The following is a 17,969-nucleotide window of genomic DNA, read 5'->3' on the forward strand; positions in this document are numbered from 1 at the left end:
TCAAGATAGACCAAGAAAAAGTAGAAGTAAAAATTGTCCTTTGTTTATTTTCAAAATGAATATAAATCAATTCAACTCAGTTTTGTACATCTTTGATTTTTAATTTCGTTTCAAATTTAATTTCTAATAAAGAGAAAATTTTAAACTCAGATTGAAGATAACTGACATTAAACAAGATTGCAATGAATGAAAAGAAACGATTAATTAAATGAACATTTGGATGAAGTATTTAAGTTTAACCTATGATCAAGGGGTTTAATTCCTTTATAAGGACTTTTTAAAAACCAAATTGGAAATAGCTGATCTACGAGATCCGAAAGATGGCATCAAACACGTGAAGTGTGAGCAGTAGAAAAATGAAATAAAAGTTTGGATGACGTTTGGACAACTGTTTGAAATTCAATTGTGGACAGAGGAAAAACAGAGAGGAACTGGAACCCAGAATGCATCACCACAAATGAAGGTCAAACAGGAAATAGTATTCAGTGAAAAGATTAAGTGAGTTTTTAGTAATAGTTTATTTGAAGACATACGTAAACAAAGCAAAGGAAAGTTTATATAAGGCGACAACGTGAACTCGCGCTAAATTTCCCGCGATAAATGTAGAGGTTGACCAATCATCTACACTGCGTTTTCTGTTGTGTGATAATTTACTGCTATTTCAGTGTGAATTGCGATACATTGGCTGGGTTTTTTCAGTGCTTTTATGGCTTAAATAAGGTATGATAAACCAGCCAATTCCTTGTTTTACTGACATATCAATCGAATGTTATAAGAATTACAGCCACATACAGCATTATTGTAAATAATAGCATTTATAGTATGTAAATTGTGATATGTTATTTTTATGCCAGTACCAAAAATAATTGTCTAGTCATAATATAATTATAATCATAATTTTTGAGTATTTTTTGAGTATTTAGCTGATCTTCTTTTTTGTCTGCATTAGCCAATCAGAGCGCGGCGTTTAGTCGCGCGATGTTTTGACTACGTCATTTTAACTGTCAGCTGTCAACAAGTTTGTAAATACCGCAACAGAGTCGTGTGGTTTATTTTTCTGGTTCACATGCAGAGTCGTGTGTACTATTTGTCTGGTTCACATGCAGAGTCATGCGTACTATAGTATATATCTGGTTCACATGCAGAGTCGTGTGTACTAATTTTGATTCACACGCAGAGGCGTGTGTACTCATTTTGATTCACATGCAGAGTCGTGTGTACTCATTTTGATTCACATGCAGAGTCATGTGTACTAATTTTGATTCACATGCAGAGTTGTGTGTACTAATTTTGATTCACGTGCCCAGTCGTCTGCAATATTTTTTCTAGTTCACATGCAGAGTCATGTGCACTATTTTTCTGGTCAGCATGCAGAGTCAAGTGGACTATTTTTTCTGTTTCTCACTCATGGTCATGTGGACTATTACTAAAGCACATGCAGAGATTCCATTTTTATATGCTCATGCAGATTCATGCACACGTACATGCTTAATGTGTATTGTTACATGTATGTAAGTTTACATGTGAATCTAAAGATATACACTGTTTAGGCACAAGTCTTGATAATTGCATTTTTCTATTTAATATTAGTGTGTCAAAATTGCAATTAATCAAATAATAATTAGCTCATGTGCACCCATCTGCATGATTTGAGTGTAAATTTGTACACTCAAGAGTTGCATTAATTGTATATTGGGTACATTTAGAAACTTTATTTGAACAGTTTTAAAATATCCTGTAGGCGTTACCATGCCAAAACGCAAACATCCTGTGGAGACAAGTGAAAGTACTAGAGAAAAACATAAACCTCAGGCTGAACCAATCGATTACCAAAGACTTGCGCAAGAAATTGTTAAATTGCAAAAACCCAACTCTGATGCATCAAGTAGTACGGTGGTACCCCTAGAAAATGCTGCATCTGCTACATATGCAAACACCGTCAATGAGTAACCTGCACCAACGATTGCTTCATCCTCCACGCAAGATAACCCTATATTGTCAGTAGTATCTCAACTTTAGAAAACACAGGTGAGCCAGTAGGCACAAACAAAGGTTTCTTCAATTCTGATAATCTTATCTCTGTGACAGAAGGTATTCCTCTTGGTGCAACAATACCACAAAAGATAAAGGCGAAAATTTGGTCAATTGAATTTTTTGATTTAAGAGTATCATTGTCGCACCAAGATCAAGAACCTCTTACGCTGTGCATTACACCGGGGGTCATTAATGTGCAGCATAGTTTAAAATCAAAAACCCCCATGTTCATCAGTCAGTGGACTGATACCTTTCTTATCTTTATTAAATCAGAATTCAGAAACACCCATCAGAAACTCCCCATTTATTAAAATACATGAGCTTTATTAGAGAAATGCAAAGACTGCATGGGGATGTTGCTTGGAGAACATATGACGAATCTTTCAGAAAGCTTAGGGAGTCTTTGGCTGTAGATTGGCAAAAACCTATTGAAGAATTAAGAGGTAAATGTATTGCCATGTCCAACATTTGTAGTTAAAATCTTACTAGTATTATTGATTTTGTTGGTTTGAACCCTGCTCTATACAAGGGTTATTCTGAAAACTGCATTAAAAATGGGAAGATGGAAATCTGATGCTATTCACAGATACATACGTTTGTCAAGCTTTACATTTTAAGTACGTATAGCAAATGCTATGTATATATATTTTTCTTGGAAGGTTTTCACAGTTCAGAAGTTAACTGCTGTGTATTATAATTGTATCTGATATGCATTGTTTGTGTTTTTAATTCAATGTATGGATTAGTTGTATGTCAAAATTCAATTTTCATCATAATTCCCTATCATTTGTCTTAAATTGAACATTATTCAAAGTGTGATTCATGTATAACATTTATCTATACTATGTGCATGATGTGGTTACACATATAACATAACACAGGTCAGAAGTAAACCGATGTGTTTATGTGCTGTATAGTTTTTTAACCATTGTTTCTGCTGTTTGATTTTATCATTTGAGTAACATGTGCCTACTGGTTCATCTGAAAATGTTTGATTAGATGTATATCTGTCTTTAAAACATGTTTGATAGTATAAAAGCTTTTAACATGTATATTATAGTGTTATATTAACACAGGGCAGAAGTCAAGTGATGTGTTTATGCTTGCAAGGTTAAAAATAAGATGTTCCTAGTGGTATTCAAATTTTTAACTGGTTTGGTTATTTAGATAATCTGTGCCTTCATGTTATGTTAATATGTATATCTCCATATAAGGCAGGGGTTAATCATTGCCATATGTGTTGTATATACTGCCATCTTGTATATTGTTAACTACTGGCTAGTCCACCTTGTGTGGGGTCTTTTTGTGCAAACCTGCTGTTTGCTTTTGGTGGCTGTTTTGTTCAACAATATTTTTGTTATATGTATATTTGGTACATGTTGATATTGTATACATCGATCTTTGTTTAATATTGGGGAGGTCATTTGCTCACCTTTTATAACTTACATTCAATGTCTGGTTATTGATATTATGACTGTTTGAGACCTCCCCTTATTGCCTAATTTTTCTTATTAGCAAAAATAAATGGCAGTATATACACACAACCATGTTTTATATTTTTCTATCAATCCTAGCCAGATCAACAATATTACATAATACAGCATTATTGTAAATAATAGCATTTATGTAAATTGTGATATGTTATTTTCATGCCAGTACCAAAAATAATAGTCTAGTCATTATATAATTGTAATCATAATTTTTGAGTATTTTTGAGTATTTAGCTGATCTTCTTTTTTGTTTACATTAGCCAATCAGAGTGCGGCGTTTAGTCGCGCGATGTTTTGACTACGTCATTTTAACTGTCAGCTGTCAACAAGTTTGTAGATACGCAATCAACCCACCCTCCTTCCCCTTCACCACCTTTTAGCTGGGGATTTATTTTGCAATTTTTACACATGTATGTTGCTGTTGATGTGTGAAATGCTGTTTTGTTCAACAATATTTTTGTTGTATGTATATTTGTTACATGTTGATATTGTATACATCGATCTTTGTTTAATATTGGGGAGGTCATTTGCTCACCTTTTATAACTTACATTCAATGTCTGGTTATTGATATTATGACTGTTTGAAGACCTTCCCTTATTGCCTAATTTTTCGTATTAGCAAAAATAAATGGCAGTATATGCACACAACCATGTTTTATATTTTTCTATCAATCCTAGCCAGATCAACAATATTACATAAAAACAATTAACAAAAAAAAAACAGTTAACAATTTTACATATTCATATGGTCAAACCTTTAAATGGAAATAGGCAATCACACTCTTAATAAATGGGTGGGGGTACAACGTGTATAAGAAAACAAAAAAGAACAAACTGTAAATTTAGAACAGATGATAACAATTAAAAATCAAATATCAGATGAAATTAAAGAGAGATAATTCTAACAGGCATAAATATCCTTCACAGATTTTTGAAGATGAAATTCTCTCAAAGATATTAAAAACGCTGTTTTGAAGGCGGGGCAAGTGTAACAGTCCCTACCCCCCCCCCCCCCCAAAAAAAAAAAAAAACACCAATACAATAACAAAACAAAAAACCAAAAAAGCAAAACTAAACAAAACAAAATGAGTATTATCTCTTAAATATGTTGCATGAAAGAAACTAGAAAATATTTATTCTGAATATGATAAACAAAACTATAAATATATTAATTTAGATTAAAGGACTAAAAAAGATATTGCTTAAGTCCTTAGTTTTTTTTATTTCCATCATAATTTATAAAAGCTTTAAACAACAAAGCTCAATTGCTTTAAGCATTTGTGAATTAAGCTTCAATGATTCGTCTTCTGCGATGATTTAAACAAGGTATAAAAAATACTAACTTTAGTGTCAAAACTTGTATTTTGATATGTTAAAACCCGGATAAATTATAAATAATTTTTGTTATCTGTAAACGTTGAAAAATGATTAAAACATGTTCTTTTTTAGGGATAAAAAAGATCAACATATATGTTTTTATTTAAGCTATACCTTATCAATTAGCAGCCTGTTATAACGCTACGCTTCAACGAATAAAAAGATACGTGTCTCCAAGCCAAGTCATTGTAAACCACACACATTACGGACATTATATTGGGATTGATTGCAATCCATTCCCTTAAGGAAAAGTAAGAATTCTGAAGAAAAAAAAACATTCACAAATTGATTATCTATGCCAAGAGTGGGATGTTAATAGGATAAAGTCAGCAAACCTTAGATTATATAAGTATTATGCACTATAAGTTAAATTGGTAAGTTTTAAATCTTAAACTTTGAAGTTAGGTTGACTGTTCTAAATGCGGAACATATGCATTCTCTTATTGAAACATAGACCACAGCATTACCTTTTGATATTTAATTAGCCACTAAATTAAGAAATAATGAAGTAAATGATTGACATTGTTTAAAATGCATTTACATTGAACTTTATAAATTTTAAAAAAAAAAGTCGATTTGTTACTATCACCAGTACAAACATATGTCGCCTGAATATAAAAAACCATATTAAATAGATATTTTTAACAATTATGTTTTACTATCGACAATGACATCAATAATACATGAACACCCTTGACACAAAATGTTCCTATGATCTAAAGTAACACGCTATTATTGCTTCATACACAATATATTACTATATAAAGTATTTATGGTAGGCCTATACAATTTTTAAATAGCTTGAACATAGAAGTTTGTTTCATAATTTGACATTCTTGCTGATTATTTGAATGTGTTCATAATTATACAATAATTGTTGCAAATACCGCCCACCACTGACTGAATGTGAGGGTGTTACCTTTCCAATTGTCCAAACATTCTTTTCTCCCACAAGATTAATTGGGAATAGTCATATGAGAAGGAAATTCCCTGTTTACTTAAGTACATTCTTATCATATATGTTGTCAAGTATCTTATTATTGAGTCTGCATAGCTAACGCTGTATAATCAGCCTTCATACAATCTATAACTGACAAAAATAATTCATCACCGGAGAACAACTGTTACCGAATCAACCAGTATTCAAAGTAACAATTTGATAAATCAGCGCTTTTTAGGTTATCATTGTAGATTGAGGTTAAAAAAAGAGATTGGTTTAAATTGCATATGTTTATTTAATTTAAAAAAAAACAACAACAACAAATCGACTCCATCTTGTCTTACTGGATCATCGATGATCGCAAAATGTTAAAATCCAAATTTAAAGTGATTTTTTTTTCTTTTCACTTGTTTAAAGGAAGAGCAATAACATTCATTTTAACAAAAATTCCGTTTTGAGTCAGGGTATTTCATATTTGGACCTCAACTGAAAATATAATGTAATTTAAAAACAAAGCACCAAATTTAACATTCTTTTTCAATTTGTTTTTTTCTTTTCAAATTAAGCATAAGGCATCCTTAAGTATGAAACGCTGTAATGTAGAATATTCTTCTTTTTTGCTGCAATAACTATGATTTTTTTTTAATCCAACTGTATCCACAGGCAACTGACGGGATAAAATCGCACATTCTGATTAATCAATATTAACAGTAACAACACCAGCATGCTATACATGTGCATTTGAACGTGCCCCTGTTTTTGCTGCAGACATTTTGTATGATTAATATAGCAGGAATATATCAAAAATTCTGATTTAATATATTTAACAAAAGCAACATCTCTATGACACGCCAAAAATGTATTTTCAAATATGCTGATAACCACAAATACAAAAAAAAAAAAAAAATTCAGATACTCTTCTTCTTGTCAGCTTTCTTTGTTTATGAGTCGCTGTTCTTTTCTAAATTCTAATTTATTCTTTTGAGTAGATTTGTGGTTTTAAAAATATGTGACCTTGTTACTTCTTTCAAAAAATGTATTTCAGTAAATCTTAAACCATGTTAAAAAGAAAGAAACATGAATGGTATGAGACAACCATAAGTGCGTATTTTTGGCGAACACCATACTTGAATATGATTGCGTGTTTGTTTGTTTTATCTTTGTTAATTATTATGGAATCATTAAAATTCGTTGGAGCCAATTTTTGTGGATTGCTTAAATTTAACTGTTTTGTGGGCAAGTGATTGTGTGTGTTATATATACATTCAAAAGGAAATATGACTCTATAACCTCAATTTATTAATTCGTGGATAGTGTTATTTCATGGATGAGAGGTACCCACAAATTCCACGAAAATTAAGCCACCACGAAATCTAATGATTCCGCAGTATGCGACATATTACAAGGTTTTATAGCTAATAACCGGGTCATATATAGTAATAGTGGTGTTTGGCATTAAAATACACCATCATCCAATTTTGGAAAATTTATTAAATACATTGTATGGTTCTTTAAGCAATTCGATAATTCAATGCACCGTTTTCTACCTTAATGACAAGTGAATATATGACAACATGCATACTAAAATAAAAAAAAAAATAAAATTAGAGAAGTTGAAAACATATTGGCATGCCAAACAGAAAGAATATTTTCTTGCATAATAATTATATCTTATGCAGATACGTCTATATTGAATTTCTATTTTTAAATTCAAAGACGTCCCTGGCAGCCATGGACTTTGATCTATGTACAGTGTTATTCCTGCTTTAATGTGAACATTCTTATTTGTTCTCCTGATTAGTATGATCGAATTTCAAATGCGTTGATTGCCCGGTGCAAATCCTGCAAACACTAACTTTCAAAATTATTTGTTTCACACTTTATCTGCCTTTCATACTAAGTTTTTTTTGTTTTTTTTCGCAAAGTGTTATTTAAATATCTTGTAAAACTGAACTCTAAAGAATGATTTAAACGGTAGGTATTTTCATTTATCCTTTTTGTGATGATGTATTGCGACAACATGTTTTGCTTTAAAAGAAGGGTTTTTAACACAGTAGGACACTGCATTGAGACATAAACTGTCATATTGTATTTGTTGACTAGTTGGATTGAGTTGAATGATTGGACAGTTTGGGTGATGACAGGGTCATCTTAAGTAAACGATACTTTAATGTTCTGTGCTATTTTTGTAAGATATGACTAGCCTTGTAAAACACTTGTGTCGATAATTTCCTCCTATTAACGGGACCAGATGGTCGTGAACATTTTAATATAGACTATATAAATCACTTCATAAAAAAGAGCGCCATATGAAGATAAACAAAGCATGAAAATAAATGAAAAATGTTTTTACAACTAAATATTGTTTTATAATCAAACAAATCAACTGGAAAAAAAGTGATTCAAATGGTCAATTTGTTGACCCTCCTGAAAGGTATCAGGCAGACAACACTGACTCATGTTGTGGTGCTCGCTCGTATGGAGGCTGCCACAAGTGTGTGTTCAAATATGTATATACGAGAATTGCATCAATTTGGTTTAAAATTTTGAAACGCAAAAAATTTGAAAAGAAAGTCATTTAAACTGTTGCAACAGGCCGACTCATTTATAAAAACCTTTCTTTTCTTCAGAAATGATAAATGATTACCTTCATATATGAATAAAAAGGCGTAGAGAGGGGCTCTCTACAGAATCAATTTATGAAAAGGACACAATTTTATGAAGATCCGAGATATACCGTGAGTAGTTTTATTTGCGTTAAATCACATTGCATATGTGATACAGATATGGATATTTTCGGTGGCATATGAACACACTTTTCATAAAGAATGTTTTTCATATTAAAGACAATTGATGGTAATACCTGTACTCTCTGTAAAACAACACATCATTTTGTTATGTATTACACTACATTTTAACGAACGGCGCCTTACCTTGAGTTTACTTTGAAAACACATGTTTTTCTCTGAGCAGGTTATAACAAAAAGATCCGTTATACAAGTACACAGGCTATCGATCACTGATCAAAGTGATCATGACAAGCGGGGGAGGAATTATGAAAATAAAAAAGTTTTACATGACAAGGCAGGTCGTCAAATATTAATACTTAAGTTTTATAAATAGAATGGTAGAGTGCAAAATCCAATACCAAATGATACAAAATACAGCTCAAATATATATATTTTTTATATGCATTGCATTGCAGACTCAATTTTATTGTAAATTAATGGGTAGACAATGTTTTTTTCCTTTCTAATATTGAATACCGATGCACTGTCTTGGTCAAAATGTTATGCTTAAAATTTTTAGCTTTTACAATTAAATTTGAAAATATCTTTCGTTTTGTAATCCTTAATTTTAACTTTGTTTAATACATACGGTACAATATATATAAATTAATAATGTGAGGTGTATCAATAATTGCCTCTTTCTTCCGTAATGCCTGCTAGTATTTATTTTTATTTTACCGACTTGGCGACGTTGAAAAGTTGAGTATAAATATTATGAAGAGAAATAAATAGTTAAAGCACCAAGTTACCAAAAGACTTTACATTAGAATATATCGCTATCATACACCACATGATGTTCCATATAATCATATCTGACATAGCATTTGTGAAAAAGAAACGCCAAAGTGATGAGTCTTGTTTTGCATTTTAATGTGGGATGGAAAACTCCAAATTATGAATGATTAATGAGTACGCGTTGGTGTGTCCATATTTCTCAAAATCACTTTAAATACTTTCTGTGTATTTCGATTATCCGTCAACATATTTAAATTCGATCACTAACAACAGCTGCTATGAGTAATACATATGTATGCGCTCACAGTAACTGCTAGACCTTATCTTTTTTTTCAGTCCGAAGGGATGTATCACGTACGAAAAATCCCGTTTTTAATCTGTAAACAGAATTACTTTTGTAGCAAAATCTTATCATTCAGTTTTCAGTGGTGATGCATGCATTGTTATTTCTTTCATGCATATTTTCGAAGTTACAAAACTTGAAAGTTTTCTAAAGTTGAGATGGCGATCAACAAACGAACGATTGAAAATATTCAGAAATGATAGTGAATGTTTCACCAGTAATGTCTAAAAGATTTAAAAAAAAAAAACCACAAACAAAATAAAACCAAACACAGAACCAAAGACAATATTTAAAACAAAGAAATACAACACCTACCCCTTCCCCCCAAAAGTAGTAGAAAACACCCCGATAGCCCATGGTCAAATAAAAGATATTTCCGTTGGCCTTGTAAAACATCTTAATCGTCAAAAACTAGACTTAGTTAAAAAAGACTATTTTCCTGAAACATCCTACAGGAAAGAAACATGAAACACATTATTATTAATACCTTAAACTATACAAAAAATTATATAGATAAGTCACAAAAATTATTTTAAGGTTTTGCTTACATTAAATATAGTTTACAAAATCATTAAACAATAAAGTCCCATTATTTAAATTTGTAAAACTTGATTTAGCTTTTTGTCTTTTACTTAAACTTAAACAAGCCATATAAAAAATAATGATAATTTGGGTGTCGAAACGTAAATCTAATAAGGTAAAACTCGAATGAATTATAGATTCTTTTGTTAGGTTTTAAAGGTTCAACACTGATTTAAAATTGTTCTTTGTTAGAAGGACAACGTAAATCAACATTGATATTTTTAATTAAGCTATATATTATCAATTCGTAGCTTGTCATAACGCTACGCTCCGATGAATCAAGAGAGACGTGTCTCAGGGCCCAGCCATTGTAAACCACAAACTTGGCTGATATAGAATAAACGTTATCCAAGATTTGTTTGTAAACCTTTCCCCCAGTAAAGTGAAAAATCTGAAATACACATTCAGAAATTAATCGGTATGACTAAACATCCCCAAATAAGACGAAACTGATGTAACGGTGGGTGATTTCAAAACATGTAAGTATTATTTTCTCTTAGTCAAGTTTTTAAGTTTAAAGTAAGGCTGACAATGTATTGCAGTAGTTTTATGCCTTGTGTTATGCACACTATGTAATATAAAGTTAATCACTGGATAGATCTTGGCGTTTTAACGTTTTCCTTCAGCAATAGATAAGGACATGGGTACGAAACAATGAAAAAAAATGATAAACACATTTACAATGTATACAGTTCTTGAAGTGAATCCTATGTAATCATCGATTAAACTATGTTCATAATCAATATCTAATAAACCGGTACAATGAAAGAACATATTCAGGTTTAAAATTATTTAAAATGCTTTTACAACTACATGAATATAAATCGAAATCAAAAGGTTGTCATGATACTGTCATCAGAAAAAATGCTGCCTCATCGTATAAAATATACGCCATTTAACACTAATGGATTACTATGGACAACAACATCTAAAAGACACAGGGATAACATTAGCCCATTTGTCACAAAACGTTTTTAATTCGCATAGTTACATTATGGATAATGTACTTCTATTGCCTCCTTTTTAAAGTATATATATGACTAAATAAGTTATGATCTGCAACTTTACAACCACCTGAACAGAGTTGAATTATTCATAGGTTGACATTCTTGCTGATTATAACAGTATGTACAGTGTATTCATATTGTTTTCATAGTCACCATCAAAATCAGAAATTTAGGGCGTTATATTTCCAATTGTCCAAACGTAGACCAAATAATGCATGTGGTGGCATTCCTCACTCCCATAAGGCAATTTGTGACCGGTCATCAATGAAAAGGAAATTTCCTGTTCAATAAAGTACATCCTTGTGACAGATGTTGTCAAGTATCTATTTATCGAATTCCTATATGTAGAATAAATACTCTATAACCTATAGCTGACAGACCTAATGCATCAACTGAAGGAATTCAACTAGCGGTCCGTGTAACTGTCTAATAGATTATATTTTTTGAAGGTTATCTTCAGGTGTGTGGTTAAAAAATAAATGAAGACGGAAGTTTGCATCTTGACTAAATACACAATATTATAGTTTTCAAAGTGATTGCCTTGCCTCCAATATGTCAAATGTTCTACGTGCCACCCTTTGTTTGTCAATACTATGTTGAATGTTTATCAAATTTCAATGGGCAATTTGAATGAAGAATATCGATGGCAAAACGAAACGCAATTTTTGTAAACGCTAACAATTTTGTAAATTATAATATTACTTCTTTGGTTTATGAAATTGAATGTTTCCTTGAGGATCAGCCAACGCATGGAACTGTTATTATTTAGAAGGTTTTCTATTTCTGCAACAAACGTTTTTGATTATCAAAATCCGAGTAATCACATCATATACATGGATATTGTTTTCAACAAAAGCAGTATTAGCATAATAAACATTTAACCGTTGTAAAGTTGACTGTCCATGTTTTGGCTCCAAACACTTTTTATGGTTATTATATCTGATTATTTCAAGCAATCTGATTTAATACTTCAGCGAAAAACATTTAAATGCCATGTCAAAAAAAGATAAACAAATATATTTCAACCATCCTGACAACCACAAATAAATACAGTTGTACATGTTATTTATCTTTGTTTATAAGTCGCTGTCCATGTATGAACTCAATTTATTCTATAAAGCACGTCTGTGGTTACAAAATTGTGACCTCAAAGGTTTTTTTCTCATCATAATGGAGTTTTGCGGCATTCCCATTCAAAATTATACAATAATTGCTATTTTTGAGGTCAATATGATGATTTTGCTACCCGAGAAGTACACCATTGACCGAGCCGAAGACGAGGTAAACATTGTATTTTGAAACTAGGTAAATCGTATTGATCGAATAAAAGAGCAATAATTGTTTTTTATATGAGGCAGCGACGAGTTGATACAGGCAAATTAATTTGAGTTATACCAAGCGAAAATCCTAGTTTGAAGCCATAACCGAGCAAATTGAGAAATGCGATATTTCATTTGACGATCTCTTTTTTTTCAATGTAGAAAAATTCAAGTATTTTATTGACCTCCGTGGTCACGTGCAGATGAACATGACGTTTTAGCTTTTGTAGATTGATGGATATCAGCCAATCCGGAAACAAGGAAATAATTGTTTTAATAAAATTAGACTGTGGAAAGTATTAGTTTATTGTATGGCTTTTTGTGCATGTTCGATAACTCAATACACCATTTTCTAAGACAAAAAATCATGATGACATGTATATTAAAATTGAAATATAAACTAACAATTTTAAAGAATTTGAGTATGTCAAACAGTATGATTTTTTTTTGTGATCGGCTTGTTAATCTGTTGAATGAATTTGAAACTAGTCCGAATTTTCTATTCAAACACGCCTTGTCGGTAGAGCTCGCTTCCCGCCGGCGCTGCGGGCCGGAGAGCTGCGGGCCGGCGAGCGGCACTCGCTTTTATTTGCCTTATGGAATTGCCCATTTGAATTCTAGAAAACATTGAGTGGAAACTAACACTGATTAAACATTCTCGATGGATACCAATATATGTGAAGCAATCGTTCTGGTTGTTTGCTTTCATGTATATTTTGAATTCTATCTTAAACTTTTTTCACCGGACGTTAGAAAGATAAAGTCAACAAACCTTAAATAAAGTAAGTATTAAGCACTTTAGGTTAAATTGGGAAGTTTTAAATCTTATACGCTAAAGTGAGGTTGACTGTTCTAAATGCGGAACTTGATATGCAATTAGACACTACAAACAAAGAAAATATGTAGTAAATTGATTAACATTGTTTAAAATGCATTTACATTTAACATGATTAATTTAAAAAAAACCAAAGACTTGATACTCCCACCAGTACAACAGATACCCCCTGAATATATAAACCATTAGTAATAACATTTTACAATAATGATTCATTATCGACAATGACATCAATGATCATCACCCTTGACATCATGATCATCCTCATCAGTTTTCGTCTATAATTTTATGTGTTGATAAAATGACGTAACAATGTACTGGCGAAAAAAGGCGAGAACTGGTCGCACGCCAGTATACTTTCCTAATATATAGTTACACATTGCATAATGAACTGAACTATTGCTTCATACACAATATATTACAAAAGTATTTATAGTGTGAAAATTTATAATAGGTAGGAGATAGAAGTATGCTTCATACATCTACGTTCTTGCTGATTATTTGAGAATGTTCATAATTATACAATGATTATCACAAGTATCACCACCACTGAATACATGTGAGGGCGTTACCTTTCCAATTGTTCAAACATTCGTTCCTTTCACAAAATAACTGGGACTGGTCATAATTGAGAAGGAAATTCCCTGTTTTATTTAAGTCTGTTCTTGTCACAGATGTTGTCAAGTATCTTTTCATCGAATCTGCATATGAACTTTCATACAATCTATAAGTTAAATGACAAAAATAATTCATCAACGGAGAAGGACTGTTACCGAATCAACCAGCATTCGAAGTAACAGTTTCATTACAAAAAAACATTATTGCAGGTTATTTTTGTAGTTTGAAGTTAAAAAATAAGTTTAAATTACATATGTTTATTTAATTTTCCCAAAAATGGTTTTATTTTGCCTTTCTGGATAATCGATGATGGCACAATGTTAAAATCCAAATTTGAAGTGATATGTTTTACATTTGTACTTGTTTAAAAGAAGAGCAATAACGGTTATTTCAACTAAAATTCACAATAACATGAGGTAATTGCATCTTGGCACTCAACTGAAAAATGAAATGTATATATTAATAATAAAACAAACGCCAAACAAATAAACATGTTTTTTTTTTTAAATTTCTTTTTTTGAAATGAAACATACTGTATGCTTTGGTGTGGGATTGTTGTAATGTAGAATTTTTTTCTGCTACAACAAATATGAATTTTTTTTCAATCCCATTATATCCAGAGGCACCTAAAGTGATAAATCTGCGAATATACATGTATCGCATCAATTTTGATTGACTAATAACAGAATTAACAAGACAGGCATGTTGTACACGTACATGTAAAAAATAGTGCAAAAATTTTGTGTGGTTATTATAACAGGAATATCAAATTCTGATTTACGTAATTAACAAAAGCAACATATTAATGACGCGCCAAAATTAAATTTTCAGATATGCTGACAACTAGAAGTACACAAGAGCCCATAGGGCCACATCGCTCACCTGAGAAACAATGGGCGTTCAAAAGATATTGTGCCATATGGTCCCTAGGTAGAATAACAAAAAATAAATATTGAGAAGTTTTCGAATTTTACACTTATTTTTGCATACACGTAATTGTACCTCCATGAAATACTACTTTTTACCAGAATTAGAAAATCCTACGCAAGATATAAAACTAAACATTTGGTAGGGGCTTACTGATAATTTGTTAACTTTTAATTCCCTATATTTTCGTTCTGCCCCCCCCCCCTTCCACTTTGTAAAGCGATCAAAATATATGAGTGCATAAAGGTACATTTTTTTATCAGCTACTTACTGGTTGTTGTTTTTAAAAAAAAATTAAATGGTTATTGTTTTTATTTAAAAAATCCTACATGTATAGATGTGAAGAAGAAAATTGTACCTCAATGTGCTCAATTTCTCAAATTAAAAACATTCAAAAATTTTATTTGTCTTCTCCATTATAATTAACTGACTGTTATTTACTTCGCGTACAAACCAGGATAAATTTCCGCTGTGATATTTTATTGGGAATAGCGATAATAACTTTATCCCAGCAACAGAAATGTGTCAGAACTATGGTAAGTGTTTTAAAGATGTCGTTTTTATTTACTTGTGTCTGAAAAACTATCAAAATTGATGTTGATTTCACATTATTTATTGTATAAAGAGGGGGTCCCAGAGAGTAGGTATATACAGAATATTATTCTTTTATTTTGTTTGTACCAGTATTTAACATACTCTAATTCATATAGAATTTCAGCGTCAATCGTAGAATTATTTGCAAGATACAGAGCTCACAGTTCGCCTAGGTTTGAGTCATATTTTGTTCATGTGAGTTCATTACATTCAGCTTAAGATTTTTAACTTGGTATTTCCTATTCAGCATTTAAAATGGAAAAAAAGAATGGCCTAAGATTTTCAATTCTTTTATTCACTCGAGACCAGTTCACTGGTATTTGAGGTGCAAAATCAGTTTATACAAATGTACACAAACACAGTCAAGGATCACATGTACAGTAGGAGTAATAATGACGATAAAAGGTTAAGTTTACAATACAATAAGTTGTTAAAGTTGGTTTCTGGAAGAACAGACTTTGAAAATTTTCTTAATAAATGATGACAATTTTTTTACTTTTTTAATCTCTAGTTTTTAAGATCTGTGTACAAACATAGAATTGTGAGCAAATCTCTGTATCTTGCTTATATTTCGAAGCTTAACACTCAAATATAGTAAGTGAATAGAAATTGTAAACAATTAAACACAAGAAACATGCACTATAACAAATAAAGAACACAATTTATTTTTTCGAAATGTATCATATATATACATTTATATACCTACATATTTCCGTCAGCAATATCAAACTCTATTTAAACTAAATAAACTCGAGAAAATGCCGTGCATCTCAACAAAACATATTGCATTAATCTACCATTACGCTAAAGATAATGCCGAATTACCGATAGAATGAATTGTATTTCAGTACTGTTTAAAAGTAGATTTTGCTTAATTTGCGCAGGTAAACAGTTAACTGTTTGATTTACCGAAGTCTCTGTTTGATTTGATACGTAAAACTCAAGAAATACAGACGATAGTTCCCAGGTTACAAAGCATAAATAATGAAAACGAAACGAAAATCAGAACAGGCTAACACCAACGTCATGTGTGAAAACTGTCAACGCATTGAAATATTTAGCCTCAATTTACTTCACAAAATCGGCACCAATATATTTTGCATGTTTCAAAAATTTCCTTTCATACGCAAACTGTTGCACAAAAAGCAAATTCATCATAGTCAGATCGGCCCTTTTTCGTATAATGTCATGGCTGCTTTAAACAAAGAACCTAGTTTTAAAAGTATGGAATACTTTTTTTTGTAAAATGGGTATGCTTACCCGGGCCGTGGCAAAATAAAAGTCGGGGCAGATCGGCAATCGGCAATTCCAAATACGCATTATTATGCAGCAATATTTACAGCGAATACAAATATACTGGTCCATCAAATATCCTGAAATTTTAATGAGATTGGCAGATTAATAACTGCCAATCTTTTGTTTTGCCCAGGCCAAGTCTTGCCTACCCATTTTACCGGATGTCGAACCTGAAGCTATTAAACTGATTGAAACACGCCTTTCCTTTATTATTATTATTATCGTAATAACTCAGATTTGAAACAAAATTAGGCCTCAATTTTTGCAATTTATATTTTCCCTCCAATAAGGATAATTTATGCTAAACTACGTTGAATTTGAGTCAGTAGTTCTTGAGAAGAAGATTTTTAAAAATGCACCCCTTTTTTCTACAGTTTCGAGGTTTTCTCAGCTTTGAATAAAGATAAGTCTTTCATTTCTGCAATTAATATTGGCCTTACCATAAGGATGCTTTGTGCCAAATTTGGTTGAAATTGGATAAGCGGTTTTAGAGAAAAAGTTCAAAATGTAAAAAGTTTACAGACGGACAAACGAACGACGGACAAAATGTGATCAGAATAACTCACTTGAGATTTCAGCTCAGGTGAGCTAAAAAAATAAAATCAGATACTGTCCTTCTTGTCAGCTTTCTTTGTTTATGAGTCGCTGTTTTCTTCTTAATTCTAATTTATTCTTTTGAGTAGATTTGTGGTTTTAAAATATGTGACCTTGTTACTTCTTTCAAAAAATTTATTTCGGTAAATTTTAAACAATGTTGAGAATGAAGAAAAATGAATGGTATTTCACAACCATAAATGCGTAGTTTTAGTGGTAAATAGACTTGGATTTTTTTTAGCTGATAACCGGGTCGTATATGGTAAACGTGGCGTTTGGCATTCAAATACACGATCATCCGATTTTGGAAAATTTTAGTTAAATACATTGTATGGTTCTTTAAGCAATTCGATAATTCAATGCATCGTTTTCTACATAAATGACAAGTGAATATATGATAACGTGCATACTAAAATAAAAAAAAAAACATAATTAGAGAAGATTAAAACATAATGGCATGCCAAACAGTAAGAATATTTTCTTGCATAA

At 31.3% G+C, this 17,969-nt stretch overlaps 1 pseudogene; it reads left to right on the forward strand.

Annotated features, from left to right (window-relative positions):
* The first annotated feature begins 1,252 nt into the window (after positions 1 to 1,252).
* LOC128174010 (uncharacterized) lies at positions 1,253 to 2,512 on the forward strand (annotated as a pseudogene).
* Positions 2,513 to 17,969: the final 15,457 nt, after the last annotated feature.

This window comes from Crassostrea angulata, chromosome 2 (assembly GCF_025612915.1).
Source record: "Crassostrea angulata isolate pt1a10 chromosome 2, ASM2561291v2, whole genome shotgun sequence".
NCBI lineage: Eukaryota > Metazoa > Mollusca > Bivalvia > Ostreida > Ostreidae > Magallana > Magallana angulata.